Raw genomic sequence first — 11,029 nt, 5'->3', positions numbered from 1 at the left:
GCTAGAGGAAATTTAGATGCAAAAGAACAAAGAGATCATGAGCTAATTAAAGAACACTTGAACGAAGCACCGGGATAAATAGAGAACGATAACTGGAATGATGGCCTCCGGTGAAAGAAATGGAAAAAAAACAACTCCTGACATACTCCGGATGGTTAAGAAAAGAATATCTGACAACTGGAATAATTCGAGAGGGTAACAAGAAGCTAGAACCACGAATCTTCGGGAGAACGGGCAAGATTAAGAGGAAAAACTCTTCTTCAATCTTCAAATGACGATGGGAAAACGGCACCAAAATTACTGAGATACTCCGGGAGAATGAGAAGCGAAGGGGTTGATCCAACAATGAAATGATTTGAAATCGATCTTGACAAGGCATGTGACTGATGGAATCCGTTCTTACGTCAAACTCTGAAAAGAATTTGGAATGGCTCCGGAATAATTAGAAGAGTCAGGTAAGATCCTGGGAAAAGACCTGTGGGTTAGGGCCCACTCAAAAGAAAACATCGTTGAACAATTTTAAAGAGAGGTTGCACCGGTTGAATTAAATGGCTTGAATGAGATAATAATCTCCAAATAGCTTGAACAGATTAAGAATGGAAAACACGAATCTTCTGAGATATCTTGAGCACTCCGGATATGAAAAGAGAGAGGTGAACGATTATGAGATGCACCGGCATGGGATAGCATTTGAACGAGGAAAAGGATATGATCAACACCAAAAGCTTGAATTGGATCCACCGGAGAAGCAAAAAAACGGAGGATGACGAACTTCAAACTGTTGAGCATCTTCATGGGAAATCACCGGATAAGAACATTGAAAGAAAAGAATGAAGAGACTTCCCACAGATAAAAGGATACATTAAGAAATATGAGTTTTTGAAGAAAAAGGGTGGGAGGGCGGGAAAACAAAGGCAACTTGGGGAAGATGGAATGGATACCGTTGAGAAAACTTAGAATTGATCTCACAAATGTTGAAATGATTGGATCCACTTGAAGAGAAGCACACCGGTTGGAAAGAATTGACATGACAATCTCGATGATCAAAAGGATTAGTACTCCCATAGAAATATGAGAACACCGCTTGAAAGGTATAGAATCAACACTTGACATTGAAGCAACTCAAATACCACAACTCAAAACAAAACAAAGGATTGGCTTGCAGAAATAAGCCGGAACAAATACATATGATAGAGATTTACCCAATCTCATATCATGCATCTGTCAGAAAGATATTCTAGGAGCTACTTGAATTCCCACCTATAAAACTCCCGAAACTTTCTGGTTATGCAATCTGGTGTTGGGGATACAGGGGAAGCAATATATCTCACCCAAACTAACAATCCCTACATCAAGTTGTATCCATCCGTCAACACATAACCAAGAAAACTCCGAAAATCGTGTACCTCAACCTTCGAAAAGCATCCGTTATACAAGCTATGGCAATACTCCCAAACTCCCCAGTACTGGGTGGCGTCGAGGTTATCTCACCAACAACTGCATAAAAGAGATTTTCGATGTCGGCAAAACTCAGGTATTCCAGAACTACAACGATAAAATTATGACGACAACACCTCGGAGCTCAACTCCCCGGGACACTGCCACAACCCCTAAATGTCAGGAGGCACCAAGAACAATGTTCTCGTCACAAGACTATCGGAACGATCCCAAGATACCCGCGTGATCCTAAAAAAATAGTGAAATTTGAGGAGAGGAAAGACAAAATATCTACGTCAGGAGACCTCACCAGAGCGACGAAGGGGGCTGGGGAGTAAAAAGAATCCTACTCTCCGATATATATATAATCCTAAGACTCAAAATAGTTTTCTTCTAGACTCAACAACGGCCAACAATCAAGGGGGCTCCTATGGTCGGTCGAGGCTCTGATACCAACTTGTCACGCCCAATATGCGACCCTATCCTAAAGGAACTCGAAGGTCCCACCAAGGATTGAAGCGCATCTTGAAGACGCTTTTGCAAGGTGGATATCATTACATCAACATTACATAAATAGATGGGGATACATACAAGAGGCATACAATGCCACACGAATACAACATCATCTTAAATAAGATCACCATCCGACTATGGATGAAACACAAACAGAAACTCAAACGACATCCATCCTGCTAGCCCAGGCTGCCGACCTGGAACCTATCCCCTGATCGAAGAAGAAGTAGAAGAAGAACTCCAAACAAGCAAACATCGCTCTCGCGTCAAGATCATCGCATAACCTGTACCTGCAACTGTTGTTGTAGTAATCTGTGAGCCACGAGGACTCAGCAATCCCATTACCATGGGTATCAAGACTAGCAAAGCTTAATGGGAAAGGAAGGGGTAAAGTGGTGAGGTTGCAGCAGCGACTAAGCATATATGGTGGCTAACTTACGCAAATAAGAGCGAGAAGAGAGCAAGCGGAACGGTCGTCAACTAGTAATGATAAAGAAAAAAAGTGATCCTGAGCTCCTACTTACGTCAATCATAACACCGAAATCGTGTTCACTTCCCGGACTACGTCGAAAAGAGACCATCATGGATACACACGTGGTTGATGCGTTTTAATTCGGATCAAGTGTCGAGTTATCTACAACCGGACATTAACAAATTCCCATCTGCCACATAACCGCGGGCACGGCTTTCGAAAGTTTATACCCTGCAGGGGTGTCCCAACTTAGCCCATGATAAGCTCTCACGATCAACGAAGTATATTCCTTCTCCCAGGAAGACCCGATCAGTCTCGGAATCCCGGTTTACAAGACATTTCGACAATGGTAAAACAAGACCAGCAAAGCCGCCCGATGCGCCGACAATCTCGATAGGAGCTGCACATATCTCGTTCTCGGGGCAACACCGGATGAGACATCCTACGAGTAAAACCAGACCTCGAGTTTCCCCGAGGGGGCCCCGCAGTCTGCTCGGTTCGGACCAGCACTTAGACAAGCACTGGCCCGGGAGGGCTAAAATAGAGATGACCCTCGGGCTCCGGAAACCCAAGGGAAAAAGGGCTAGGTGAGGCAAATGGTAAAACCAAGGTTGTGCCTTGCTGGAGGAGTTTTATTCAAAGCGAACTATCAAGGGGGTCCCATAAATCACCCAACCGCGTAAGGAACGCAAAATCCGGGAACATAACACCGGTATGACGGAAACTAGGGCGGCAAGAGTGGAACAAAACACCAGGCATAAGGCCGAGCCTTCCACCCTTTACCAAGTATATAGATGCATTAATAATATAAGAGATATTGTGATATCCCAACATAATCCTGTCCATCATGGGGCAATCTTCAACTTCACCTGCAACTAACAACGCTATAAGAGGGGCTGAGCAAAAGCGGTAACATAGCCAAGCAATGGTTTGCTAGGAAGGGTGAAAAAGGTTAGAGGCTGACATGGCAATTTGGGAGGCTTGAAGAGCAAAAGATAGGTAGCGCAGCAAGCGATAGAACGAAGCAACTAGCATAGCAATGATAGTAGTGAGATCCAGGGTAGCAGTCATCTTGCCTGAAATCCCGCTAGGAAGAAGAACGAGTCCATGAAGAAGACGAACGGGAGTAGTCGAATGAATCCTCACAATCGCAACATTACCGGAACTAAGAAGCAACACCGGAAAGAAAGAAACAACATGGTAAATGCACAAGCATAAACATGGCATGATGCACAAATAAGTATGATGCATGTCCGGTTTAAAGAGGCATGGCATGGCAAAGTGCAACAAACAATACTACAAGTTAAGTGGAGCTCAATATGCAACGAGTTGCATATTGACAAAACACCACATCCATTTATTTAGGTCGCCCTCGTTTATGTACCCAACAACATTAAATGTTATTAAACATGGCAAGGGGTGAAGCATAATTAAGCTAGCTATTTAGGCAAGTTTAAATGAGGTCGGAACAATAAACAACAATTCCGGAAAATCCTCATGTCCATATTTTAGAAATGGTACTGTTCTGCCTATTACATAATTTTAGAGTTGTTAAACATGCAAAGTAAGTGCACCAAGTTAAACTAGGCATTTTTCCACCCCAAATACATATAAAGTTTATTAAATTCGGAGCCACGGTTAATTAGTTATGAAATAAATCATTTTAACATGGCATTTGAACAAATTTAAACAAACAGCATTTTAAACATTTTAAACATGGATGAAAGTGGCAAATTATTTATCTACACAAAATTCTAAGCATTTTACATGTTTAAATCATTTTAATCCGATGCACGGTTTAAGAGTTATTAAATGCATGATGCTTAGGGGACTTTCTGCAAAACTGTAATACTCTGGATAATGTCTAAATTCGCAGAAGGAAAAAAAACAGGAGCTGGGCCGAATTTGGCTAGCCCGAAAGGTGCACAGGAGAGGGGGCGGGCGCTGCTCACCCTGGGCCAAGGCCCGGAAGAGGGGCGCAGCCCACACGCGAGCAGGGGAGGCCGCTCGGTCGATGCGGAGGCACTCAACGCGAGCAGCGCTCGTTGTAGCGGAAGCAGAGGCCGCGACACGGGGCTTGAGTGGCTGGGTATGGCTCGGATAGTCTCCGGCGAGGGCACCGGGGGCCGGGGACGGGGCTCAGGCGGCGGGATCCGGCCAGGAACGGGCAAGGGTGGCGGAGGTGGCTCCTGCAAAAGAACGGCGGCGCAACTCAAATCAGATAGAGAGCGAGAGAATTGGAGGAAGGAGAAGAAGGTAACAGGCCTTGCCAGAGAGGTGGTCAGCGACGCCATGCGGGAGGCGGCTTGGTCTGCGGCTGCTTGTGTGCCCCGGCGCGGGCGAAGCCATCAGCGAGGAGAAGGGAGCAGGGGCACAGGATTAGCTGGTTTTGCCTGGTCAACGGCGAGGACGGACAGAGCAGAGGAGTCGAGGCCGCGGCGGGGTCGAGGAGGAGCTTGGGAAGGCTCCTCTCCTTCTGGAACGAGAGGATGCAGGGGCTCCAGGAGCGCGAGGCCCTTGCTCTGGAGGAGCTGGAGGCTCGCCGGTGGCTTGACTCAGATGACGCGAGGCTGATGAAGAGCTCGGTCAGGCCCGCCATGGGCTCCTGCGGGAGAGAGAGCGAGAGGCAACAGAGATATGTGAGGCACGGGAAGAAGAAGGGAGGAAGAGAAGGAGCAGGGTCACGGGGGCGGCCTGGTCCACGGGTCGCCGACGACGATGTCGCGAGGTGGAGGAGTGCTCGGGCGCTGCTGCTTGCGACGGCGCTCGAGACAAACCCTCGGGCACGAGCAGGAGGGAGGAGGCTGCACGGGTGGAGGCCGAGAAGAATTTGGATCGGAGGCGCGAGCTCTGGATCAAGGAGGAGCAGTGGAGAGCGATGGTTGGCTGGTGGCTGAAATCGAGGAGGGGAGGATTTGGATCTGGGAAGATCCCGAGGTGGAAGGAGAGACCAGGTGGAGTAGCGGCGCGGTGATGGAATGGATGGGACATCTCCCTAGATTTTAGGGTTTCGTCTGTTTATATAGCAGGTAGGTTAGTTTAGGGGCTACTCGGATCCTCCGGCCATAATCGGACGGTCCGAGATAAATAGGTTAGGAGAGTCAAAGAAGAAACTGAAGATGTTTTAAAGATGTTAGGGGATGATCTGGATCCAACGGTGACGACTGCCCGGGTCGGGTTCGGGGAAGTTTCGGAAGCGCACACGAGGGGGTTCTGTGCACTATATAGAGAGACTCCGGTTTAGGTAAGAGGGAAACGAAGAACAAGATTGGTCTCGGAACGGTCAACAAAAGCAAGGGGGACGCGGCCACAACGAGCAGATGCAAGTTAAAAAATGATGATGGCAACGAGTGCCGATGCAATGCAAATGATGCGATGATGAAATGCATGACATGAACAAAATGCAAAACAAAAGACAAAAACCCGACCACGAAGGGAATATCATATCGCATCTCCGGAAAAGGCAAGAGTTGGAGTTACGAATATGGAAAGTTACATCCGGGGCGTTACAGTGAATCAAAGTAGCTAGATAGAAATCTGACCAAAACATCAATTGGTGGCGCCGGTTTAGCATTCACTAATTCATTTCTAACATGCCATACTCTCCAAAAAAGCATCAGCATGCGAACTTGCATACCCTCATCAACATCACATAGAAGCTGCAGAAACTAGCATCGTGGTACAATATTTTTGTAATCTCTGGAAGGACCCAAACTTCTAACATTGTGCGCCAAAGTTGAGGGGCGTTGTCGCAAGCATAGAGCACATGAAAGTTGTCTTCCTCCTCTATTCCACAGACTGGGCTCCATGTACCTCAAGAGTTGCTCTTTTTTATTTGTCCACGTGGCCAAAGCATTTGTCGCTACATGCCAATCACAGGAAAGTACTTTTGGCGGAGCTAGGCATGACCAAATAAGTGTGCAAACTTCTCTGCTTTTGTCAGGGGCGCTACAGGAGGAAGCTAGCGAAGGAGTGGAGAGCTCTTCCGCAGCTAGCCAGTATGCGCTCTGCGCGGTCAATTGGCCATTCTTCTCCGGTTCCCAAGCAATAAAAATCTTCACCAAAGCGGGGAGATGGTCGTATACTACATATTGCTCGGAAATCCACACGCAAGAAGTATTGGTTCAAACACGTTAAGTCCCAATCACCATTATCGTCAAGCAGTTCCGACACCCATTTATAGCGACATTTGCCCCTCTTTGATAATAGTGAGCATGTAGCACCGCGAACCAACCAGCGATCATGCTAGATCCGTATATTATTATCCGTTAGCTACTCTCCAAACCAAATCCTTCTTCAAAAGATCAAGTCCATGACACACGGCTTGCTAGGTTTGAGACAGATTTCCGGTGAAAATGTTATCATTTATCCTTAAAATCTCGCACATAGACTATTTGGGAAAACAAGTAGATGCCAAGCTTGCCGAGCCAACAATGCTTGGTTAAATATATAGAACTCCCTAAAACAGAGGGGCCCTTGAGATTTTGACCGAGTCATTTTATGCCAAGCATACCAATGAATTTTCCTTCTAACTTTTCCCGCTCCCTAATAATAATTCCTCACCATATCGTTCAGATCATCACATACTCCTAGAGGGACCTTAAATACACTTATAATAAAAGTGGGGATTGACTATGAAATAGACTTTATTAAAACTTCTTTGCCAGCTTGAGTAGGGTGTCCATTGAAAGAGAACAATCGCTTGTCAGCTTAAGTTGCAGGTTCTGAAATTTTCCCTTCGACATCCTACCATGAAGGGTGGGCAGACCCAAATGCTTTTCTTCAAAACCAGAAGTTGTGACACCCAGTTCAGCTTTAACCAATCTATGATAGGCTCCGAACAGGAGTTACCGAAGAGAATGGAGGATTTTGAGGGATTAAGTAGTTGATCGGTAGCTTGACCATAAACCTGAAGAATTTGCTTGACATAGCTAGCTTGCTGCCCATTTGCTTGAACAACAAAAGTGTGTCATCTGCAAACAGGAGGTGTGAGATACCAGGAGCTCTTCTTGTAATTTTCAGGGGGGATAAATCACCAGAAATAATGCCCTTGTTGAAAAGAGCAGTGAGACCATCAGCCACAAAAAGAAATAAGTATGAGGATAATGAATCACCTTGCTGAAGCCCACGCGAAAGGTGCAAAGAATCAAATATGGCTTCATTAAATTTTACAGAGTATCTCACAGAGGTCACGAAAGACATAATCCTATCAACCCATTGGTGGGCGAAGCCAAGCTTTTGCATCATTTGCTTATTGTAATTCCAGTCCACTCTACCATAAGAGTTTTATTTGCATGCGCAAACACTTTTAGTGGGGGTCCTTTTCTGCCTAGTGTGATGAATACACTCAAACACAATTAGGGAGTTATCAGTGATCATGCACCCTAGGATAAATGCACTCTGCGTCGGTGAGATAATATCATCAAGCACTGGCCTAAGCCAGTTAACCATGCACTTAGACCACCTCATAAACAACATTGCACAAAATAATAGACCTAAAATCAGTTACCTTAGCTGGGTTAGGAATTTTCAAAATCACAACGATAGTAGTGTTATTCACCTTAGGTGGCATGATTCCGTACTGAAGAATTACTTAACCGCATAAATGATAATATGCTTTAAAGTACCCCAGCTATGTTGAAAAAAGCAGGCGGGTAAACCGTTGGGTCCAAGGGCCTTCAACGAAGCAATCTGAAATAAAGCGTCTAAGATCTTCTTACCATAGTATTCTGCACATAACGAAGCATTAGTGTCATCATTAATTATGAGATCAATGAGATCAACAATAGGCGAGGCATCCAACAACTGATCAACAATGAAACTATGTTGGAAGTATTCTGTAGCTGCATGCCCTATCTCTCCTTTGTCAGAAACAATGTTGCCACTAGCATCTTCCAACTTCTTTATCCTATTTTCCTCACCCTCCTAAAAGATTTTGACTGAAAAAATTGTGTTGCGGTCGCCATCTTTGAGCTACACAACATGCGAGCACTACATCCACATGAGTTCCTTTCTATAGAGAAACTCGTTCATCCTATCCATCACTCTACGGATTTCACATTTATCTGCATTCATCAACATAAGCTCTTCAAGTTGAGTGTGAGATTTATCAAGATTGCCAATTTTCTCCTTGCTCCAGCAACATAATTTTCGCATGGTGCCTCTCAAAACAGCATGAACATCACCAAGGATGTTCTTTGCTCCCGCTTATCTCCAAGCATTAGCCTCCTAAAGAGCAGGCTCGCGTTCCCACATAACCTCGTATTGCCATATCCTCAGCTTGATAGGATGGTCCACAAAATATCAGAAGCAACATGGAGTGGGATGTGGTCCGAGCAAGGAGAGGTTAGATGCCAAACCAATACATTTTCAAACAAATTCCTCCATGCCGGAGTCGCAGCTGCTCTATCAACCCTCACTTCAACATTAGAATTACCACTCCGCATATTATCGTATGTGTACGGAATTCCACTGAAACCAAGGTCTACCAAATCACATGTTTCATGTACATCCTGGAAGGCTTGCATCTGTCTAGGCGCCCTTGTATTCAAAGAAAAATGCTCAAAGTCCCACATGCATTCATTGAAATCACCCACAATAATCCATGGAAGATCGGACTATGTGCATATGTTCTGAAGCAAAGACCACATTAGATGACAATCTTCCACTCACGGTTCACCGTATACGCAAGTTAGCCTCCAAGGCGCTTCATCTGGCCCGATCTAATATATGGGTCCATGCAACGGTCATTAGAGAATACCACATCAACTACTAAACTCTCATACAAAAACAAAGTGAGCCCACCATTGTTACCATTACAATCAACACCATCAAAACCTTGTTAACCAAGCCTCCCTTTTTAACTTTTTATCCTACTTGCCTTTTGCCATGTTTCACATAAAAATACAACAGGGGGGAATGTGACTGCTCCAAAGTCGCAAATCACGAACTGTCCAGGAGCCCCCCTCCCTGCAGTTCCAACCCAGGAGATTCATCTTGTTCGACCTTGTTGGTGCAATAAGTCTACCTGTGTTTTGGAGATTGTTGACAGAAACAGGTATGGACTGATTTGTTTGCTAATGCATACATAGAGAAATAGTCCATACAAAACCAAAGAGAATGTTGTCTCCGATGCCAAGTTTGAGTAACTTCACCGAAGTATATTTGTATTGCAGAGAAGAATGAGCTACATTTGTTGAAGACATGTAGACGAGAAGATTGATGTGAAGGAATTAACCCCTCGAACGTTTACTGCTGAAGCGAAGCATTTGGTTCGGTATCATGTCCGAAGAAATTGACTGCAGCGAACTAAAGTCGAAGACAAATTGAAGATGTAGAATTCTTTTTGTCTTTATTCTTTAGTTCATTTGAGTCATAGGACCTCTGTACTATTAAGAGGGGTATAGGTTCTCGAAGCTTAGATCCGTTGTGATGCTTAGCCAAAACCTATAAAAGTTGCGAGAAAAATCTCTTTATGTTCCGAGCAAATACTTGCCAGCAAGAGACTGTGATCTTCTTCGCTGCGAGAAATTTGTCTCAGACGGAGGAGTTAGCATTGCTTGCTCCCCAAGTAATGTTACCGTTGTGCTCAAAATCCGACCGTTGGACTCGTGTCATTCGACCATTGACTGCTTTTGATGTCCAATTTGGTCATTTCCCATCAGGGAAGGTTGCGGCTATAAATAGCCACCCCGCTCCAACGTTGTGTGTTGGCTGCTCCGCTTGAAATTTCTGAGAAGATTGATTTGCGCAACCTCTCTCTGAGTGATTTGAGTTTAAGATCCATCGAGAGAAAAATCAAGAGCCCAAACTTAGATAGTGGTTTACCATCATAGTAGTTCTGAGTCAGAGTTCTTGTACCTATTACTCTTGAGAGTTGTGCACTCTCTAGACGGATAGGTTTCCACTCGAGTGTTGAAGAGTTGTTGTCTTCACCGAGCTAGATCTTCAGCAACCAAGACTGATTGTGATTTGCGAAGGTCGACCAAAGGTTTGGAGATCGCCGACAAGTATCTACCACGAGTGAAATCAACCAGAGTTTGATTAGCTTTGTGTTGAAGGAGAATAAGGTGAAGAGAGTTTATCTTCCATGTTAAGTCACAGCCCTTCCGACCAAACATAGCACTTTGGCAGAAGGGTGAACTAGTCTACCAAATCTCTCTATCGCCATCGAGCACCACTGGTTCATTCTACTCTATTGCAATTCCTTCAGCAGTTTATTTTTGTGCTCTGTGTCGATATTTTTTTACCTGATTATTATCATCTGTTGTATCCTTCATTTACATCATTCATCTCTGTTATTTTGCATCAGATATCATTGTGTTCATCATGTTGCTTTCTCATCACTTGTTTTTGATTCATCACTGTCATATTCCTCGATTCATCTGTGATATCATACTATAGTTTTATTTTGTTGTGCATGTCATGTTTTATCTCATGTTACTTCATGTGGTTGCCTGTAGTATTACTATCATTCTGATCAAACCTATGTTACTACATGCCCGTGCCATAATTGCTTCCTACGTCGATGAACATGGTCGCCATAACATCATGTTTCATTGAGCTGTTTTCCTTCGTACCTCATATTCGTTGTTGTGTTTGGGATCA

The sequence above is a fragment of the Triticum dicoccoides genome, chromosome 1B, assembly GCF_002162155.2.
Source record: "Triticum dicoccoides isolate Atlit2015 ecotype Zavitan chromosome 1B, WEW_v2.0, whole genome shotgun sequence".
Lineage (NCBI taxonomy): Eukaryota > Viridiplantae > Streptophyta > Magnoliopsida > Poales > Poaceae > Triticum > Triticum dicoccoides.
The sequence above is the reverse complement of the archived record's forward strand: the minus strand, read 5'-3'. Positions refer to the sequence as shown.